This window comes from Ascaphus truei, chromosome 4 (genome assembly GCF_040206685.1).
Source record: "Ascaphus truei isolate aAscTru1 chromosome 4, aAscTru1.hap1, whole genome shotgun sequence".
Lineage (NCBI taxonomy): Eukaryota > Metazoa > Chordata > Amphibia > Anura > Ascaphidae > Ascaphus > Ascaphus truei.
The window spans coordinates 25071193-25095392 of NC_134486.1; the positions used below are offsets into that span (position 1 = coordinate 25071193).

General features: G+C 40.8%; 1 protein-coding gene across 1 annotated transcript in view; it reads right to left on the minus strand.

The window, feature by feature from the left end:
- Positions 1 to 24200, minus strand: part of ALK (ALK receptor tyrosine kinase) — a 797030-nt gene that overhangs the window by 693787 nt on the left and 79043 nt on the right. The gene's annotated exons all lie outside the window — the stretch shown is intronic.

The following is a 24200-nucleotide window of genomic DNA, read 5'->3' on the forward strand; positions in this document are numbered from 1 at the left end:
GAGAATCGTTCGTATATACAGTAAACCCCATAATCCTCCCAGCCCTTTCTTATTATCTATTCTTGGAAACTATTTCAGTCCAAAACTTCCATTGCTAATATTGTATTATTCTTTAATCAATCTGAGGTCATAAGAAAAACAGTTTAGCCAATTAACATTGTAACAGTTTATCCTAATGAAATTATGCTGCTAGCCAAGTAAGAATACTAAATGAATTTAATATGAAAAACATTGTGAAATACAGTGTACCGTACAAATATGGAACACAGTAATGGTGAATAAATACCAGGAGCGCATACTTGTATTAACCATAATTATTCTTGCAATGGAAAAATTCATATTACGTTTTTTGTGCTACTACAATGGATAGCAAAGCACAATCTACAACCAGTTCTGGAAGTGCAGTACTAGCACCTTTATTACTACTAGTGTAACCCCTTGTAAAATGCGCACAGCACTCACACCCACTGCCACGCTACTCGTCAATGTGCACTCAGCATGTGACTCATGATAAGCATGACATCAGCCAATAACAATGGACGAGAGAAGAGGGACTAAGTTGAGAGGTGCGACTAAGGTGCGAGGAGTCTTTTAAAATGCTCTGCAGAGCACACAGGTGCAGAACTGCTGTATCCTGAGGGATCTCAAGACTGACCAGTGGTGGTTAGGAGCCAGGCAGTGATCCGCATGGGCTCAGCGGACACTGACAGCGGAGCAATCATCGGACATCAGCAGGAGGCACGCAGACTATCAGAGGTTCTCCTAAATGGAAGCCAATTAAAGGGAACTGAAGCATTTGCGAAGTACAGACCTGCTATGTAAATACCCCAATTAAGGGCTCCAACAGCGTGTCGGCACTTTCACATAGGCCCTTATACTTAGGGTCGGGTGGTATCAGAAAAAGACACGGACACACACTCGTGTAGCATCTTTTGGGGAATGTTTATGTTCTTATGTATTATATGTGCATTAAATGATCCGTCAGTTGAGGATCATATGGTTTACCTGGGTATATGAAGACAATTACCTTATAAATACCTTTATGCTATAAACATTACTGTAGTCTGCCTCCCTTTGTCTAACCTGCTGCCACATGTGGGGTAACGTATCTAGAAGAAGGACTCAGGCCCCCCTACCTTAGCATTAGGTATTAGTCTGAGGTAAATTAGAGCGGTTACACTAGTATAATTTCTGCATTACCATTTCAATTTCATCTGGAAATTACTTTTTGTATAGATGTTCAATCAATTAAGTGATTTTGAGTGAGCCTTTCCCCATAGTTTTACAGCTATCATCTTGGTTATTTCCAATACACTACCAACAGTGGCAATGTAATGATAACAGCACACATTATAGTTTGTACTGGTTTCAATGAATATTCCATACTATTAACATCACATCTTAAGGGATCAGCACGCAAGACTGAATAGGAGGAAAACGGGTGACAAGAGCACTAATATAAGACTTTTTTGGAGACAAGCTGTCATAACTTGTCCTAAGATGTTTCTTTTTCCGTTGTTATGTTTTTTCTATGTGTTTCTGTCGGTCTGACTGCTCTAATGAATACATGGAAGCAGTTTCATTTGACAATTTTCATTTATAGAAATTCATAAACTGGGATTTTAAATGTACACATTTAAAAATACAAAACAATAACATCACTCCTAATTCTTAGGATTTCTGTATCTGAAATGAAACAATGCAATTTAAAATAACATGGTTCAATATGCAAAATGCCAATGATTGTTAAAATATAAGGCTATAAGGGTTCTATCAGGATATCAAGAAGGCCGACGGATCAGGTCACTATATTGCCCCACCTGCAGCTGGCAGCCTCTCCTGCAGCTGGCAGCCTCTCTCTGGCCCTCAATTGCCAGCAGCTGCCCCATGGCTTTAAATAGCAGGCTCCCTGTACCTTGTTCCTGTGTTTGATCCTGTTTTTTCATTTCCTATGTTTCGACTTCTGGCTCTCTCACTATACTTGCCTGCCTCCTGCCTCAACACCAGAACTGGATCTGACTACCCCTGCATCCCAGGTCTTAGATCCCAGGCCAAGGTCGGTGTATTACTCCCTACTTCTGGCTTGCGGGTCCGTATCCTGGGTGCAGTCAGCAATGTTACAAAGGCGGGTCTCATCCTATTATTAATTTCATCAATAAGCTGGCCTTCCATATTGGGCATGTGTATTAAGGCAAACATAGAGCACTTCTGGGGCAAAATAGCTGCATCATATGTATCAAAGAAAAAAGTCCTAATAAAATGAAGAGGAATATCTTCTTTGATGCCTCTTGTACGCCACTATTGCTTTGATACTTAAACTCCAATATCAAATTACATATGGCTATCAAATTGAATCTCAATGTTATATGCCATAACTACTTGATCTAGCTTGTCTACCATTAATCAAGTTATTGATAGATACTGTATGATGGGGTTTATGGAGTGTTTACTAAAATCTCCAAACATATCTCAGGCACACTATCACTTTAAGTAAAAACCAAAGCATAAAATGAAAGCCTACTCCACGGTGAGAAGGCTAACTAAACTACCATGTCTAACTAACACACTGGCTAGATATCTCCAGTTTCCAGTTTTAAACAGGACACATTGTAATATACAATAGGAATAATAAACTGTCCTTATCTGTAGTTGTGGGAACTCGGTCTCAAGAGAGTCCAGGCAATCCTTCTGCATACTTCAATACTTGAATGTGGTGTCCTCCCCGAACTGGATGCAGGGAGCTGCTGAGCCCCAGCCGTCAGACTCTAGGAAAGAGACTGATACAGCAAACCTAACTGCCATAAATACCAGTAACTCCATTAGGAGAGCAGGTGAGAGGAATTAGAACCATTTTGAACTCTGGTCTGGATTTCCCATCCCCAAGCCTTAGCAACTGTGATGTTGTGGGATGATCACATGTACTCTCTGGCTGCCCTTTCTGATCTAAATAGGACAGAAAGCTGCCTAATATCCTGGGACTATGTCCCAATACATAGATGAGATTGAAAAAATAAATATGTCCACCAAGTTCAGCCTATGTTAAATTTAGATGACAGATATTTATCCTATATTTGTATTTACAGTTTATTGATCCAGAGGAAGGCAAACAAAACCCCGAGTGAAATATCATCCAATGTTGTTTCATTAAGAGAAAAATAAATTACTTCCTTCTCCATTTATGGGAATCAGATTTCAACCTGGATTAATATTCCTATGTTTAACTTTTTGGGTATATCCCTAGTCATGTATGGCACACCTGTGAGCACGTGACCCGTATATGGGACAATGGCTAATACATACAGCTATCTAGCCAATTCAATCTTCACCTCACATGGTCCCTAGAAAAAATAATACCCCCCTTCAATCCATCGTAATATACCATCTGTCACGAACAGCTAAGCACGTGACTTATACATACAACTAGGATTAATATACACAGCCAACTTGTTGCCGCACCTTTCTCCTTCTGATAGGTACTGTACTTCAAATTTGTTAATATTTACACTTACTCTGTTACAATAATAATAAAAAAAAAAAAATATATATATATATATATAATAATATATATAATTATCCACTGCCACCACCAAGGAAATATCAAATATGTAATTATTTCCAGCGTCTAGGGTCTCTGTTTATTAAGAAAAGCTATGGACTTAACGCACCAGAATCTGTTGTAGCAAAATGTGTCTGAAAAGTTACTTTACTCTCTATAAAGCGTCCAGTACAATCAGAGCCAAAACAAAGTATTGCTTATTAAAGGTTAGCTTTAATATAGAAAAATACAGTGCTTAGGCTACAGAAAAATATTATTACAAGAACATATATTTATAATAAATGCAGACAATTTCCTAAAATAACAGGATAAACAGAAACAGAAATCTCTATACAGTATGTTACCATGACATAGGTTCTTCCTCGAGGGGTCACTGGTGTAGGAAAGATGAGAACTCCCGTGTCTGATCCAAAACACACCTCTGTTGAATTCTAACTCATAATTAGAAAGTAGGGTTTTATATTCTAACTTCCCTTCATTGAGAACAACATACAGTAAGCCCACCCTTTCATCAATCAGACTCTGACATTTTTATGACTTCAAAGAAAAAAAACCTTCCTTTTGACTTTTACGTTTGCCTCAATATATAAAAGGCTCATAACTTTGTTTCTATAATATTTACACACACGGCATCTTCACTGTTGCACCTGTGTACTTAATATTCCCTTTTGCATACGAAATATGACCATATAACTTCTATTTTTGCAGAGAACAGATATTTATCTTTGCCATCTTAATCATGAAATGTTTGGCATCTGATTTGTTTAATCGCAATGGTTATGAATATCTATTCGGTATTCTTGAAAATTGCAAATATATAGGATCTCCCTGGAGATAGACAGATATATATAGGGTTAATAACATCACATAATACTAAGGCAGTGTGACAAAGATTGAAGATGTTCCCCTTGAATGAAATAATTTGACTGCAATTGTGCTTCAGACTTGATTCCACATGAGCCATTATATTACTGAAGACATTTCATTGGCTGCAGTGGGTCCATGCCTACATGGATATGCTACTTAGGCCGCGCTTATAGTGCTGGCGACAGCGACGCAACCGATGACGTCACCCGTCGCCACCAGCGAAAGTTATAATTTTATTTGAAGTGACATCGCTGGTGACAAGGCCAGTGACGTCACGAAAGGGGGCGGGCCGCAATCTCTGATTGGTTTAAAGACAGTCACATGTGGCAACTGTCTCGAAAAAAAATCAAATAGACCCGGCTTCAAACTTTTGTCGCTCCGTCGCGCTTACTATAAGCGCTTGCGACAAAGTCAATATATTTGTTTCAGAGCGACGTCGCATCGCGCTTACTATAAGCACTTGCGACGGAGTAAATGTATTTGTTTCAGAGTTTCATATTTAATATCTTTTGAAAGGTAGCGCTAGTCACGTCCCTTGATACTCTGTAGAGCCCCTCCAAGAATGCTATTCAAAGTATATTTAAAAGGGTCTTGTTTATTCTAGTGTCAGGGAAACCCTACTTCAATTCCATCTCTGGCAAAACAGATGACCTTATATAATCATTCCATAAACCATAAATCTAGGCCTGATGTTGGTTGACTGGCAAACAATTCTTGTGTTTTTACGACAATTTCTAACCAAAGTTAACCCCATCGTGTGCCACATTGATTGAAAATCATTATTATCTTATGATATTATCATGACATCCCTGTATACCTTTAATTTCTAAAAATATGTCCAACCTTTTCAAAGAACCATTGTATCTGCCATCAATCTCCCTTGATCTTTGCCATTCCCCCACTTCCCTCCTCAAAATCCATTCCCCCCTTCCGCTCCTCACCTCCTGTCCTCACACCATTCCACATTCCATTCTTCCCCCCGCCAACTCACACTCCATCCCCCTTCCCCTCTTCACATTCCATTTCCCTCCACTCCTCACACTCCAGTCCCCCCTCCTCACACTCCATTCCCCTCCCCTTCTCACACTCCATCCCCCTTCCCCTCTTCACATTCCATTTCCCTCCACTCCTCACACTCCAGTCCCCCCTCCTCACACTCCATTCCCCTTCCCAACACTTCAATCCCCCATCCTTTCGCTCCATTCGCCCGCTCCTCACACTCCATTCCCCCCCTCCCCACACCCCATTTCACTTTACCCTCCACACTATGTCCCCCCCTCCTCACACTCCATTCCCCCCTCATATTCTATTCTTCCTCCCCTTTTCACAATTCATTCCCCCTCCATTACTTACACTCCATTCTCCCTCCCCTCCCCACTTCATTGCCTACTCCTTTCCTAACACTCTATTCCACACTCCCTTACCCCTACTCACACTACATTCCCCCACTCCTCTCCTCACACTCCATTCCCTGCTCCCCTCCCCAAACTTCAATCCCCCCTCCTCACACTCCATTTCCTCTCCCCTTTTCACACTCCATTCCCCCTCACCTCCCCACTGTCCATTTGTCTCTCCCCTCCACACATTCCATTCCTATCCTCACTCTACATTCTCCCCCTCCCCTCCTCACATTCCATTCCCCGCTCCCCTCCTCACACTCCATTCCCCGCTCCCCTCCTCACACTACATTCCCCGCTCCCCTCCTCACACTACATTCCCCCTCCTTACACTCTATTCCCCCCTATCTTCACACACCATTCCTCCGATCCTCACACTCCATTTCCCTTCCCCCATCCTCACACCATTCCCCCCTCCCATCTTCAGACACCCTTCCCCATCCCCTCCTCAGATTCCATTCCGGCCGTCCGACGCTGGAAGTTGGGCCCTTAACTTTTTCTGTGCTGTATTTCTGCTCTGGAATTCTCTACCATGCATGATCAGATTCTCCTCCACCGCACTTCCCTGGCTTCTTTCTTCCCCCCCCCCCCTTACATCATAGAACCGCATATAGGTACTTACATTTCTACGCACACACGCACACACGCACACACGTACACACGTACACACACACAAACACACACACGTACACACACTATTCTTTGTGTCTCAACCCCCCACCTTTTTTAAACTGTAAGCTCCTTGGGTTAGGAACCTTCTTTCTATTGTCTCAATTTGTCCTAACTTATATGTGCTCTTTTTGTTGGACAGTACAAGTCATTGACCTCCCTCACACATTGTACTGCGCTGCAGAATACGTTGGCACCATACAAATAAAATATAATAACTTGCCTGATTAATGGACCTAAGTGGTTCTGGAAGCTTGCACTCTTTTTAACTATTAGTTAGCTATTAAAGATATCCCTTGTACCATACTTTTTTTCTATATAATAATAATAATAATAATAATAATAATAATAATAGTAAGATACATATATTAATATGTAATGTATGTACTGGTATTTGATACAAGAATATCACTTGTGAGCACATTCACATGTCCTAGGTCTGCAACCCTGCCTTTCACCATTATCACCTAGCATACAGTGCTTCCACAGTTATTTTGGGAAATTACATGTAAATGAGCACGCAGTGTGTCACCTTTTGCCTGAAATTCATTTTTACATGGAATCCTTATAAACAAATGCTCTGATGTTCACACAGCTTTTAAGCACAGCATGGGATTATATTTGATACAATAAATAAGAGAGGAACAGACATTTATCTTTGCTTGACTTTATTTAATTTGACATAAAACTGCATTATTTTTAAATATTTAAAGTAAAAAATATGAAATTTGTGATCAGAAAAAAAATAACTGACGGGTATTAAAACATGTAGAATCTTACAATTTTTTAAATAATTTGCCTGGATTGTTTGCCAGAATATTATCATTTCTGAGGCCTACACACTGTTAGCGTCAAATACGCCCAAATATCTTCACCGCGTGAACTTAAAAATGCTCTTGGCACTCAAAAGGACAGGGAGTTTATTTCCAGTAGGAAAAAGCCGCAGGTCAAAACACCTCATCTTCTGAACCAAAACAAATCAACGTTGCTGCCATTCACCAGAAGATGTGTGATCCAGTCATTTATTTTATGTAAGTAAAGGAGGTGATTAAACGTTTGAATAATTTACACTAGAAGGGTGACGATCGGCTATCATAAAACCTACTTCATGGTATGAGAGCAGAATCAGTACGAGTATCATGAAGATTGGCTCTTCCATCCTAATTATACTGGAGCAATGTGTTTCAATAGTATATTAAGCTACTATAAAGGATTTTTCACATCATTTCCTTCTCTTCTAAAAGTAGACGTGTCTAGAAATACATTTCATGATGTAAGAATGATACAGTAGTAGAAATAAAAAAGTCCACTCCGCTGTTAAGCAATCGGTCTAAATAGAGTAGGTGTTTGCATATTCTATAATGATTTCACTAAGCTTTCTTGTCAGAGCTGTTGTTAATAAAACAACTTTGAAGAGCCCTAAAGATTAACGTATGTAAGTATAGATGGTCCCCGTAGCATTATTTAGATTTTGAAGAAGCTATGTTAAAATGGATTTGAAGCATGAAAGGCATGGATGTATGCTCATTTGCATGTCATTTCCCAGATTCCCTAGCTGCAGCTGAAACATTGTATGCTAGGAGATAATGGTGAAAAGTTGGATTGCAGACCAGTCTGAGACAAATTAATGTGCTCGCAAGTTACTGTAGATATTTATTTGCTGTACACTGCACTGTGGAGGTTTTGGTCACTTTTTCACCCACCATAACTTATATAATGTGTGGTAGAAACTATAAAATACAGTCAATTTTTCGTTAAATCCTTTGAATTGATTTATAGCGCAAGCAAATTATAAGATATACGCTTATTTTACACACAAATTTCTAGATTCTCATATACCAAATAAAATAAAAAAGTTACAGATTGTTTTCTATATTCAAGAAACATTTGTGTCTTTTTTTAAAAAATTCTTTTATTGCATCAACTTTCAAAGCTTCAATCTTTATTACCGGTGCTTGGAAGCTAATCTATGAAGCAGCTACCCCTGCTGTAAAGAATTATTTCCTCAGGTTTTGCCTAAATCTACTTAGTAGAGAAGGAAAAAAGTGATTATAATAAGCATGTTCAGAGAATTCAGCGTATGTAAAAGTAACACTCTACCTATATAATGGTATATTATTATTAATATTTAATCCCACCCTGGAGATAGTCCCGCTCTCTCGGTAGGCTTGATCCCAAGCCTCTTCGTGGGAAGCGCAGCGTCCGCTGTGTCCCTCACTGATAATATCTCTCACTAAGGGGGGCAGGATCCCTAACCTAGGGCCTGTCCCTGAAGCACAACAAGCTATAATGGGTGACTCAGGACCTCACTGGGGCCTAAGGGGCTGCTGGCCTAATGCAGCGGGTCACAGACCCCTGCACTCACCTCCTACCCCTAGCTCTTCCTGGTCTTGACTGACTAGCGTGGGCTGAGCGCGCGAAATGTATCTATCTCCTAGAGCAGGGAGATACTGCAGCCCTATTGGCTCCCTGGCTGACGCCAGGTGGGGCGCTCCTGAGGCTCATTGGACTTATAGTCCCTGCTATAGCCTCCTTGCAATTGGCTGCCCTTCCGCGCGCATGTACTGCGCATGCGCGAACTAACAGGGGCCTCCCATCGCATCTTTACCCTGCACATGCGCGAGGAAAAAACATGGCGGCGCCTTGTGCTGTCGGGCCGCCGCGGAGCCTCCGGAGCACCGGAGCGCTCCCTGCTCGGCCCCCACCCTCCAGAAACTCCGGCGGGTCTGCCGCTTGGCTCCGGTAGAACTCACCATCGCTCCCGGCAGCAGATGTAACGAGGGGGGGTAACAGGGCACAAAGGAGCCCAGGGCTACATATATATGATATAATCTTTAGTGCGCAAGGCAGAGCTACAGCAGGTTAGTGAATGATCTTCCAAGACATCCTTTCTTGCTATCTATACTTCTGCAGTAGTATGCACCACACACCTTTATTAACTAAAGTGTGAAAATAGCCATGATGACTATCACACTTTACTAATTAGATTCCACTGACGTTTGCTCATAACCTGGACCACATCAGCAGTAATTGAAGCACAAAGCTTTAAAATCGAATGGTCTGTCTGCTTAGTGAACTGGTAATAATGATGATGAATATCACACAAACAACTGCTCTGTATTTACTGTTGCTATTAAAGTTTATTATTAGTTCTCCTTGTCTAAACCTCTAACAAATGTCTGGGTCACTGGAGGATACGTGCAGGTTATTTATATTTTCTGAGTTTTTTCAATTTGCAACAATATGTATCCCCACTATATATCAATGTGTGTATATATGTATATATATATATATATATATATATATATATATATATATATATATATATACATATATACACACATTGATATATAGGGAAGACCTGTTGCACCCTTATTATCATACAGAATATTATGGTGAGGAGTAAAGTATTCAGCAGTACAACTGAATGCGGGACAAAACCATGCCAGGACCCAAGATGCAAAACCTGCGCAATGCTCTACACAGCGGACACAATACAAATACCACACAAGAATCGGGAATACAAAATCAGAGGAGGGTTCACCTGTTCCTCCAGCAATGTCGTGTACCTCATCATGTGCATGAAATGCCCAGGGGGCTGCTACTACATAGGTGAGACAGGACAGGGGCTAAACAAGAGAATGAACCTGCATCGCCACAGCATCGCACGCGGAACAAGAAACAGTCCTGTTGGCGAACATTTCTCTGACTCTGGCCATAAGATGAACGATCTGAGGGTTGCCATACTCAAAGGTAATCTTAAAACCCTGAAAGAGAGACGGTTGCATGAATACAAATTTATGCAACTGTTCGGGACACTTAGCAGTGGCCTAAACAGAGATCGAAATTTTATGAGTCATTACTGACACTAGCGAACTCTCTTCCCATGAGCGCTAAAGGCCATGTCTGTACATACTGTGCTATATATATGCACACACAGCTGTCTCTCACACATACTAATACTCCTTATTTTTCCATCCATATACACCAATAGGGACCACATAGTATCCACACACACTTTTAGTTGTGCTACAAACTCTCACATTTCCACACCCACCCACACCATTTATATCCCTCTCACTCCACACACACCTTGTGTAGAGCACTGTTTATACTGTGGGCTCTCCATTCATTTTTATTCACACTGATACACATACACACTCTTTCTTCACTTGCTTTCAGTTACCCTTTGACACCTCTAGCCATAAAACACATCCACACCGGGGGAAGGACAAGCACAGATAACATTCCAAGAGACACTGTTTTTAAGTAATCCTTGCTTCATTCATTGTAACATCGCCGGAAGAAGAGATCAGTGTATCTCGAAAGCTCGCACAAATAAAAGCATTTCGTTAGCCACAGAACGGTATCATCTATTTATTTTTTGATTATTGAAGCTCGGCTAACACGGTACTGATACCTCTACATGTATATATATATATATATATATATATATATATATATATATATATATATATATATATATATATATATTTACATATATACATACATACATACATACATACATACATATATATATCTCAATCAAAGAGAAAACAGCATCTGCATTAAGAAAACAGCATCCCCTCAATATTCGACTAGCACCCTCTCTTGATAAAGTCCCTTTCACGGGATGAAACGCGTTAGAGGTTCTTCCATGTTGATGATTATGAACCAATAACGTTTTTTTGATACTATCACGCTTGGTTGAGACTACGGAGTGTTAGCAGTGACCACTTGGATTTTCGCTTTGCCATTACTATCCACTTTTATGACCCGCCTGAAAACACACCTGCTTAAGGAAGCATATGAGTAGCTCCGTGGCTGATAATTAACACCTCATACATAAAGCTTGGCCCCCTTACAGACGCACTTACCAGAGCAACCTCCTACTGTCTCTGTACATTCTTCTTGCTTACGAATTAGATTGTAAGCTCTTTGGAGCAGGGACTCCTTTTCCTAAATGTTACTTTTATGTCTGAAGCACTTCTTCCCATTATGTGTTATTTCTATTATTTGTTATTTATATGATTGTTACGTGAATTACTGCTGTGACGAGCTATGTATATTAGTGGCGCTAAATAAATAAAGACATACATAAATATGTAGCCAGGTCCTCTGGTTCTTCGCCCTTACCTCTGCTTAGTGCAAGGAAGCTGCGGGGTGGGCGGGTCGCCAGGGGCTCCCGGCGGCATCAGATGCAGGGCGCCACCATCTTGAGTGAGGCTCGCGCATGCACGGTGAGTATGGTGTGCAGCTGCTCTCAGACAGATCGTGCATGCGCAGTACCAAGCGCGCGAAGCTTCGCGAATCAGGGAAGGTTCTTGGCAGGGACTACAAGTCCCATGAGCCTTAGGGGTGACCACCTGATGCCAGGGGGAGAATGGGTTAGCTGAGAGGATACAGTCATCAGACATTGGGACCACGTTAGGCAGTCAGAGCCAGGAAGGGAAAAGGGAAGGAGGTGATAGTGCAGAGAGGCAAGTAGCCTCTGCACTAGGCCAGTAAACCCCCTAGAGTCAATATAGGCCCAGAGTCAATCCTATAGTTTGTGGCTGCTATAGGGACAGGCCCTAGAATAGGGACCCTGCCCCATCAGTACTGCAGTAGCAGAGAGGGACACAGCCGACACTGAAGACCCTAGAGTGAGGTCTGGGACCAGGCCTACTCAGAACCAAGAGAGACTGTCTTCAGGGTGGGAACACCTTATGCCCAGCAGAGTTCAGGACGTCGCTGAGGATATTGTGGATCGGCGGATCTTTTTTGAAGATATCCACGGGCCCAGGTACTGGCGCACTGGGCAGGAATCGTTAAATACGTGAACCAACTGAGTACTCACACATAGTGGCAGCGCTGACCACAGGACAAGGGTGGGAAGGGTTGTACATTGGACACGGTGTGGGGTACACGGTGGAGGGGGAAAATTCCTTATATGGGGTGTGAGTAATTGACTCTTGAAGGTAAAGAGTGATAAGAGATATATGTTCCAGTAAAAATATTACCGTTTAGACTAAGTGTGTGATCATTGTGATTGTGTCCTGTGAGGGGCACCTCCCACACTGTCGGGGTCCCTCTCAGGTGGAGGCGCTGCATCAGATTTGTAAGTGTATCACCCCAGGCTATCCATAGCAGAGGCTTAGGCTCCTGTGAGCGGACAGGTAGAAAGGCAGCATTAGTGGTTCCTGTGTTCAGGGGAAACAGGGCTACACATACATATATACAAAGAGCACTCTGGTATACAGAAAATATAAATCATTTATTACATACAATCACTAAAACATATTAAAACACGTGTCCTCATGTCCTCACAATAATGAAACACACTCTAACCTCAAAAGATGCTGATGAATACACATTTGAGCCACCTGTATTAGTAAATGCTAGATATTAATTAATATAATAAAACACTGGAGAAGGGAATCAAAGAAGATAACCTAATATCTCACGTACTGCCCGGTCAAAAATCAAGGTGGAAAAAACATCTCAGTTAGGCATAATGCAAATAGCAGTAAAAGAGAATGTGCTGCGCTATTCGTGATGTGAGCACGTAACTACAACGTGCAAAAAACACGTTAAAAATAAATATTATATTGTGTATGTGAGTTGCTGCCAATCAGTGAATCTGACCACCCTGGCCACATATACAAAATGATTTAGAAAAACAGATACTGTGCGGTGCCTAATGCTAACTATTATAACATGTGACTTTTCACTGGTTATGAAAGTGAATGTTGCCAATGCAAACCCAAAACTAAAAATAGAAATAGAAACGCCATTAGACAAATATATGTACAATATGTCCAAGTAATACAACCATGGAGAAATGTCCTTTTTAAAAGTGTCCAGTCACTCCAAATATGTTGATTGGATCCGGTGAATCTCAGCACATGTGAAGAGAAAAACATGCCAAACATAGTACAGTATAATACTGTTGGGAAAAGTTATGATTAGCCAACTAATAGACTAATAACGAAATCCTCAGAGGTAGGAATAAAGCAAGAATAGTAAGAAAAACAAAAGTACATGTAATAAACATTAAAAACATTCACATGTAGAACATTGCGATAGAATCCACTCCTCACGCCCGGCAAAAATTAAAATCCTACTTACAAGAGGTAGGTAGGTATAGCGCATAGATTGCGAACTTATGTTGGAGGCGGCTGCCTTGCTCCTCCGGCTGCTGCTTCTGGAATCTTCTCCAGACAAGGTGGGGCTCGTGGGTTCTCCTGTTGCCGGATTGGTAGTGCTGCCTTCTCTCTGTCCTACCGGCATCCAACTGGCTGGCTTGCTGGAGTCCCGAGAGCAGGTGATGGTAAAAAGCAGGTTCTGGTTTCCCTGCAGTCAGTTGGACGCTGTCTAAGAGGATACTGAGCACTCCTGTGCTCGTTTAGATTGCAATGGCATGGGACTAAGGACTTTACCCTATGCGTTTCACAAAAAAATTTGCTTCATCAGGGGTATTATGTGGGAGTTAGATCCTCTCTCTCATTTAAATAGTCCCATCAATTAGTCCATTATGGAAAAATCTTGTGATACAATTAAAAAAATGAAAAATCAATACATAATTCAACTTACATTCCTTGCAATTCCTAAACCTCTGATTATTCTAAAGGTAACAACAATAGTAATATGAATAATATAAAGAGAACATCTTTAAGCAGGACCTTGGTTCCAACAATATAAATAATTAGATATTGCATGCTCTCTAACTTTAAATATTTTTCATAAGCTAATATACAGATTTATATAGGAGGGATTTGGGTTTTTAGAGCACTGGGACTCCTTTTCTGAGAGGTGCCATCTATATTCTAGGGACGGATTGCACCTCAATGAAGAGGAATCTTCTGTGCTAGGGGGGAGAATGCTAAAAAGGTTGGAGGAGATTTTAAACTAGGATGGAGGGGGGAGGGGAATGAAACAGATAATGAACTAAATGGAATAGATGAGGATACAAGGTGGTATGAAGGTAGAATGGGGGCAAGTGCGAGTTTGACAAGCAGTGAGACACCAATAGTAAATACAGATAATACTAGAAAACTTCTAAAGACTAAACCAAGTGGGAGCAGAAAGGAAGGGGCAGATAAGATAATAGTACAGGCTGAAAAAAAACGTAAATGCATGCTTGCTAATGCAAGAAGCCTGACAGATAAAATGGGGGAGCTTGAATTAATAGCTGCAAGGGAGCAGTATAATATCATAGGCATTACTGAAACATGGTGGGATGAAACTCATGACTGGACAGTTAATTTAGAAGGTTATTCTCTTTTTCGGAAGGATCGACAAATAGAAAGGGAGGTGGAGTATGTTTATATGTTAAACCGGATCTAAAACCTATTATAAGGGATGATGTCTATGAAGGGAATGATGAAAATGTAGAGACTTTGTGGATAGAAATTAGCAGTGGAGGTAAAAGTATAAAGAAAATGTTTGTGGGAATATGCTATAAACCACCAAATATCTGTGAGATTGAGGAAGCTAAAATACTTTTTGCAAATAGAGAAGGCATCAAAACGGGGTCATGTTTGCATAATGGGGGATTTTATTATCCAGACATAGACTGGGGCAATGAGATTAGCATTACAACAAAAGGAAACAGGTTTTTGGGGGTGCTTAAAGATAATTATATGACCCAAATTATTGAGAAACCAACCAGGAGAGGGGCAGTTCTGGAATTGGTCATATCAAACAATGTAGAAGTAATAACAAATATTCAAGTCCTGGAACATTTGGGTAACAGTGATCATAATATGGTCTCATTTGAAATAAATTATCAAAAAACAGATTACTTGGGTTCAACAAAGACCTTAAACTTTAGAAAGGCAGATTTTAATAAACTGAGGTCTAATCTAGTAGTAATACAATGGGATGATGTTTTTGCAGGGAAAAATGTAGAAGATAAATGGGCAATCTTTAAAACATTGTCAGAAAAGCACACTTATCAGTGTATACCCTTGGGTAATAAGTATAAAAGAAATAAGTCAAAACCAATGTGGTTAAATAAACAGGTAGGGGAGGAAATGGACAAGAAGAGGAAGGCGTTTAGATTCTTTAAGTCAGAAGGGACAGAGACATCGTATCAGAATTATAAGGAATGTAACAAAAATTGCAAAAGGGCAATCAAATTAGCAAAAATGAATAATGAAAAAACGATTGCAATAGAAAGTAAGGTCAACACTAAAAAGTTCTTTAAGTACCTTAATAACAAAAAAATGAGAAAAGAAAATATAGGACCATTTCAGTGTGAGATGGGTAGGCAGATTATTGGAGATAAGGAAAAAGCTGAGGTATTAAACAAATAATTTGCCTCTGTGTTTACCAGGGAAGAATCAAGTTCAATAGTAGTGCCACAGGAGGAAGCCACAACCTCCATATTAATGAACAATTGGTTAACTGAGGAAGAAGTTCATAAGCGACTTGAAAAAAGTAAAGTAAATAAGGCACCTGGCCCCGATGGCATACATCCAAGAGTTCTTAAGGAGTTAAGCTCCGTAATAGCAAAACCATTATATTTAATATTCAAGGACTCCATTTCCACAGGCTCAGTACCACAAGATTGGCGTAAAGCAGATGTGGTGCCTATATTTAAAAAGGGAGCTAGATCACAACCGGGAAATTACAGACCTGTAAACCTGACTTCAATAGTAAGGAAACTACTTGAAGGTTTAATATGGGATAATATTCAGGAATACCTAATGGAAAACAAAATTATTAGTAATAGTCAGCATGGATTTATGAAGGATAGATCTTGCCAAACTAACCTTATTTGTTTCTTTGAGGAGGTAAATAGGAATTTAGACCAGGGTAATGCAGTTGATGTGGTCTACTTAGATTTTGCAAAGGCTTTTGATACGGTTTCACACAAGAGGTTGGTATACAAAATAAAGAAAATTGGACTCAGTAATAATATATGCACTTGGATTGAAAACTGGTTAAAGGACAGACAACAGAGGGTTATCATAAATGGAACTTTTTTCAGGTTGGGCTAAAGTCGTGAGTGGAGTACCTCAGGGATCAGTACTGGGACCCCTGCTTTTTAACTTGTTTATTAATGACCTTGAGGTTGGGATCGAGAGAAAAGTCTCCATCTTTGCTGATGATACTAAATTGTGCAAGGTAATAGAATCAGAGCAGGATGTGATTTCTCTTCAGAAGGACTTGGAGAGACTGGAAACGTGGGCAGGTAAATGGCAGATGAGGTTTAATACAGCTAAATGTAAGGTTATGCATTTGGGATGCAAGAATAAAAAGGCGACTTACAAATTAAATGGAGATATATATATTGGGGGAATCCTTGATGGAGAAGGATTTAGGAGTGCTTGTAGACAGCAGGCTTAGCAATAGCGCCCAATGTCATGCAGTAGCTGCAAAGGCAAACAAGATCTTATCTTGCATCAAACGGGCAATGGATGGAAGGGAAGTAAACATAATTATGTCCATTTACAAAGCATTAGTAAGACCACACCTTGAATATGGAGTACAATTTTGGGCACCAATCCTAAGAAAAGACATTATGGAACTAGAGAGAGTGCAGAGAAGAGCCACCAAATTAATAGAGGGGATGGACATTCTAACTTATGATGAGAGGCTAGCTAAATTAGATTTATTTACATTAGAAAAGAGGCGTCTAAGAGGGGATATGATAACTATATACAAATATATTCAGGGACAATACAAGGAGCTTTCAAAAGAACTATTCATCCCACGGGCAGTTCATAGGACTCGGGGCCATCCCTTAAGGTTGGAGGAAAGGAGATTTCACCATCAACAAAGAAAAGGGTTCTTTACAGTAAGGGCAGTTAAAATGTGGAATTCATTACCCATGGAGACTGTGATGGCAGATACAATAGATTTGTTCAAAAAAAGGTTGGACATCTTTTTAGATGGGAAAGGTATACAGGGATATACCAAATAAGTATACATGGGAAGGATGTTGATCCAGGGATTAATCCGATTGCCAATTCTTGGAGTCAGGAAGGAATTAAATTTTCCCCTTAATGGGGTTTTTGTTTGCCTTCCTCTGGATCAATAAGTAAGTATAGATATAGGATAAAGTATCTGTTGTCTAAATTTAGCATAGGTTGAACTTGATCGACATACGTCTTTTTTCAACCTCATCTACTATGTAACTATGTAACTATGTAACTATATAAACAATTCTATATGGACATGCCATACACTTAGAAAGAAAAAAATAATTACGATATTATTGATGAGCTAATAGCTCTCTAAGATTTAATATAGGACATTCCATACAGTAGTATTTACTCCCTGAACAAGATTCCCACACGTGAAGTTTCCCCTGTGTCATTGGCACAGGTTAAAGATACTATGTATATTATAAAATATTACTATAATGCAGGGGTGCGCAAACTGGGGAGGGGGCACTAGATTTTCTGGGGGGTGCGGCAGTTATAGAGGTCCCGCACTCTCCCCAAGGCATTTAAATTAAATGCTGGGGGGCTACGCGAGGCCTCTATAACACACTTCCCTTTCCTTCCAGCGACGCGTCGTCATGGTAACTCGGCATCAAATGATGCCACGGGTCACGTGATGTCACGTTACCATGGCAACGTGACATCATCTGTAAATGGTGACATTTTTACGCGATCCCGGTTATAATGGACTGCGTTATAACGGGGTTCAGCTGTAATTATAACTCAACTCATGATTTGGGCTTGCAGTGCAAAACCCAAGAAGAAAAAAAAAAGGCAATAGGTGACTTAGTTACAGTCCTTGATGATCAGTTTTCTGATAACAGTATCACCAATACTATGTTTCCCGGTATAAGAGCTAAATCTGTTTTTTGTTCCCTGGTGGAAGTATATGTGAACCTGGCATCTCAGGAAATATCTCACCTGCAAAGTATCTCCGGAACAGATAATCTAACAGCATCTGAGCATAGAGCAGTTAATGAATTAAGAAATGTAATCTCGATTGAGATTAAAACATCCAACAAGGGTGGTAATGTGCTCCTATTGCTCAAAGTTATGTATGAAAAAGATGCTTTCTGCCAGCTGCGAGACACAGGGTGCTATGAAGAACTCCCTAGCGACCCTACTGTAAGATATAAACAGTGACTTGATCGACTGGTAAGTGAGGCACGGTCACAGGGCATGATTACAAGTTAATATCATGATGGTCTTATCTTTAATCATCCGAAGCTGCCGACCTTCTATATCTTATGCAAAATACACAAGGATCTCTCCCATCCCGCCCGAACGTCTCATTGTGTCTGGCACAGGGGGGTTATGTGAGCCCATCAATCGTTTCCTTGATTTCTTTTTACGCCTATTTGTGGAAATATTACCCTCATATTTAAAGGATACAATGGAAGTACTGCTTAGATTAAAACAATTAGTTTAAGAGAAAAATACCCTCAAAACCACTTGTGATGTGGAGATTCTTATACAAGCATCCACCACAAGGATGGCCTAGAGGCTGTGTGCTATTTTCTTTTCATTAGTAATTTAAATGAAGATCTGATAATCTTTTTAATAAATCTTCTTAATTTTGTTTTTACCCATAATTATTTTGTATTTAAAAACAAATGTTATTGACAAAAACAGGGCATGACCATGGGCACCACATGCCACCCGACTATGCCAACCTCTTTCTGGGGAGATGGGAGAGATACATTGTGTACTTGGATGATGGCCATGCAGGTACAGATCATGTACTTCTGTTGTTGAGGTTTATCGATGATATTCTCCATTTATGGGATGGGTCACAACCTGACTTTCAATGTTTCATCGATAGCCTCAACAAAAATTATCTCAATATCAAATTTACAAGTGTAGCTAGCCTCACTCATTTTGAGTTCCTGGATTTAAGAATCCCCATTGATCCAGGGGGAGTTATTGAGACTGAGATCCATAGAAAAGACACTTCCACTAATGCAGTTTTACATGCATCTAGTGCGCATCCTTTACAACAAATCAAGGGGATCCCCGGTTGGGAATTCCTTAGATTAAAGTGCAATTGCCCCACTCCATCAGTATTTGAGGCTAGGGCCCTTGAAAAGAAATCGAGGTTTAAGTCAAGAGGTTATAGCAACACAATGATTAAACGTGGCTCTAACCAAAGTAAAGCTAGAAATAGAGACTCATTATTAATAACTAAACTTAAAAACAAATACCCTTACAAACAAAGTAACAGTGCTATACGATTCATAGGAACATACAATCACCAGTGGTCTACTTTAAAATATATAATACAGAAACACTGGCATTTTTTAATGATGGATATAGATTTGAAAACCAAAATGGTCGACAAAATCAACCTTGTCAAAAGACGTGGCCCTAATTTGGCTGATACTCTTGTACACAGTCTCTATTGTTCCAATGTATAGATAAATGTTGTATTGCAGAGTGTTAACAAAGGCTTTTCGGCCTGCAATGGGTGCTCGGCCTGTAACCTAATAAAATCAACTACCGAATTCTGGGCTATAAATGTAACTAAGAAATTCCAAATTCGATAAACTTTGAATTGCAAATTAAAAGCTGTAGTATATTATTTGACTTGTCCATGCAGACAGATTTACATCGGAATGATGACGAGGGAACTACGATTTTGTGTCTTGGAACACTGTCAAAATATAAAAAAATACACAGTAAGGTCTGTCTGCAGGAAAAAAGGTAACCTGCGTTTCAAGAAGGTTCCAATGCGCAGGCGCCTAGCTTTCCACCAATTGTTCAGTATATACTGTAGAAGCTGCTCAGCCAATGATATTGCTTACAGGAGAATCACTTGACTGTGCATTGATATTGATATTTCAAAAACAGAATAAAATACGGCAACATTACTCACCATAGACTTTGCCAATCAGCTGGCGCCGAGCCACTGCCAGTCCCGTATTCTTGATTATACACATTGTTGACAGGTGACAGCGGGACTACTACACCTGTAGTCATCTGATGAGGCTGGTACTTCGCTTTGGTACATGCAAGCTTGCTGGAATCTGTAAGTGAAATCCTGCTCAGGCTGCAGGTATCCGGGCGGGGACAGACAGCAAGGGTTGCCGGTCACCAGGTTTTCACTGATGGTCGGACTGTTATTGAAAGCCGTTGCTGGCGCTGGCGCATTGCTTGCCTGCGACTGACGTTTCTTAGTTGGTTTTAACATGACCTTTCGCCTTTTGACGTCTCCATGATCAAAGATACGGGAAAAATCTGGTGCTACACACCAATACCCTCCTTTAACACCGTGTGCGGGATCAATACGAAAAAAACACGGATCGATAAATAACTTTTTCCTTATTGCACGCTTCCACACATGAGCATCTGGTGAAAATTTGTAAAAGTCATAGTTTTCGATAAAATACTGATAAATTTGACCAACTGTTGCCATCTTATCATCTGTTGCATTAATCACGGTCCATATTAAATAAGCGTACGTTATGTCGGGTTTTTGGAACACGGACCACAGTGGCGCACTCATGTCGGAACTTGCAGGACAATAAAACAACACCAGACACTACGCATGTATTTTTTAATATGAAAAGCCTAAATTGATACATTATTGTAACTTCTTCAGTATCAAGGACAATTTACAATGGGCCACTGTGGTATTTTTTTTAAACACCTGCAAGTCGACACATTACAGAAGCGCATGCGCATTACAACTCACGAATATCTGCCACCTGGCGGATACGCGAAGAATTGCAGCCAATTAAATCTGAACCATTATCAATAAAAACATCAATAAACACATCAACCACGGGTGACGCCGGCATGAATGCCACATGAATGCGGCATGAACGGGGTGAAGTGCGTGGCATTCGGAAAAAATCCCCGAAAAAAATCAGAGATATCGGAGAATAAAAGTGGCCGCGGCTGTACATCCACAGTTACAATATATTCATCATATGGCACAGAGAGGTTCTGGTTCAAAGCTATTTTCTCAATTTGCGAGATACACATTATACATTGGCAAAGTAGGGTGGGGAACCATGTCGGTCCTTTGTTCCATGTAGTAATAAAAGAGGGAAAAGTTAAGCTTTTTATGCCTCTTCTGTTCATTTTCACACTAGGCTACAGTTTCTACCTTATCTTATTCCCCAATTTCTCTCAACACCAATTGCAACCAGATATCCCTCTTACAAATACTGAATATAATGATGTGTTTCTGTGTTTCTGCCATACCCGGTGAAGGACCCTGAGAGGTTGGAAAGCTTGTAACATATCATCTACTTGTTGGTCCAATAAAAGGTGTCATACCCCCTACTCCCTCTCCCTCCTTTGTTACTATATTATACATGGAAACAGAGTGTATTTAAAGTAATTGTTTAAAGCAATTAGTTTCATGTACTAATGAGCAACACATACAGTACTTAAATCTACATCTATGTAATATAGAATAAAGGAGTGCTGAAAATCCAGGATTTAATAGTTTATTCCTAAAGAATAAGTGGGATTTGACTGAATTCCTTATTATTTCAGTGTTCTATGTTTCTTTGTGTGGTATGGCTATTTAGTTCAGGCATTACGTGGGCTGCGGGCTACTGGTGCGTACTGTATGCTAATGATGGGTGATGTCCTGACACTTTCTTTTCGGCACAGACAATAATCACATTTGAGGGAAAAAAGGGGGAAAGTTTGCGCCAAAAAAGAAAGAATTATCCTACTGTTCAATTTGTGGTTCCAGTCCTTTCCACAGAGTGATTTCGCTGCCTGAGTCTTTCAGAGGTTATTCACCAACCTCTGTATGGATTTGAATAGAAAAAAGGGGTTGAATGTCCTCAGGCGCGTCACTCTGCTTGCGGCTCCACGGCGTGTATTATATGCAAGGCAAAAGAGAGAGAGAAGGGCCACAGTGAAAAAAGACAGCTCAAAGTTTTGCACACTTTTTCATCAGGGTGGAGGGAAGGGGGGGGGGGGTGGTTGCGAGGGGTGAGAAATAAAGACAAGGGATGGCTATTATTAATTCAAACTTGTTGACTGGGGACACACTCACATTAAAACTCTCAAAACTTGAATTGGTATTTCCTTCTCTTTTTGTAGTAGGTGTCTTCAACAGATGTCTTCTCTTCTATGTGCAGGTAGATGGGTTGAGGCCGAGGAGATGCCTTCTAAAATCTTCCTTAGTAAAAAATAAAGGGAAAAAATAGTGCAATACAATTTATTAACGAATAAAAACTTGAGATTTAAAACTTACAAGCGACCGATCAATTCGAGCATAGGAAGGAGATGCCGCCAGGTTCCACAATTAATCCCTTTCTGGGCAGTGATGTCCTGTATCGGCTGGTTCCCACTTGGCAGATGTATGCTGTCTGTGGCTTGGGTTGCAGGTAGCCGCAGTGCGGATGTCCAGAGCCCGTGCACAGGCTATGTCCTCCCCCTCCGGCTGCCTATCTTCCCCGTGCAGACAATTCCAGGCTTCCCTGCTCCGCTGTGCATGCGCATGCGCAGACGGCGAGACGCTGGGCCAGGGAAATCAGACCTCCTCACTATGGTGGCTTGTAGAGACCAAAAAACGTTTTTTGGTCTCTACAAGCCACCATAGTGAGGAGGTCTGATTTCCCTGGCCCAGCGTCTCGCCGTCTGCGCATGCGCATGCACAGCGGAGCAGGGAAGCCTGGAATTGTCTGCACGGGGAAGATAGGCAGCCGGAGGGGGAGGACATAGCCTGTGCACGGGCTCTGGACATCCGCACTGCGGCTACCTGCAACCCAAGCCACAGACAGCATACATCTGCCAAGTGGGAACCAGCCGATACAGGACATCACTGCCCAGAAAGGGATTAATTGTGGAACCTGGCGGCATCTCCTTCCTATGCTCGAATTGATCGGTCGCTTGTAAGTTTTAAATCTCAAGTTTTTATTCGTTAATAAATTGTATTGCACTATTTTTTCCCTTTATTTTTCACTAAGGAAGATTTTAGAAGGCATCTCCTCGGCCTCAACCCATCTACCTGCACATAGAAGAGAAGACATCTGTTGAAGACACCTACTACAAAAAGAGAAGGAAATACCAATTCAAGTTTTGAGAGTTTTAATGTGAGTGTGTCCCCAGTCAACAAGTTTGAATTAATAATAGCCATCCCTTGTCTTTATTTCTCACCCCTCGCAACCACCCCCCCCTTCCCTCCACCCTGATGAAAAAGTGTGCAAAACTTTGAGCTGTCTTTTTTCACTGTGGCCCTTCTCTCTCTCTTTTGCCTTGCATATAATACACGCCATGGAGCCGCAAGCAGAGTGACGCGCCCGAGGACATTCAACCCCTTTTTTAATAATCACATTTGATTTATTTTGTAAGAGGTTGTTGTCTGTCCCTGATGCACATGGGTTTTTTTTTTACTCCCTTGAACCATTGCACTTTCCTTGTCTCCTAAATATTGCCTTTGCTTTTTCTACTGTAGCTCGGTTAAACACTGATCAGGCGTAGTGTTAGTGCCTGCAAATTAGATGAATATCGCTACCCATTTATAAATAACTAACACTTAGGGCCTTATTCAGAGAGGGGTCTTAAAAAAAATCGCCAGGGAATTTAAAATGGGGTTTTTTTGGGCGTTGCTATCACGGTATTCAGAAAGGCTCGAATACCAGTGATAGCAAAATGCCCAAAACGGGCGAGTTGCTGCCAGCGAGAGCATCAACCCTCTGAAAAGGCAAAAACCAGCGATTCGTTTCTGCTGCAGAGAGAGCGGCTCTGAGAGAGCCGCCTCTCCCAGCTGAAATGTCGCCCGAAAATTATTTATTTAAATATACATTTCTT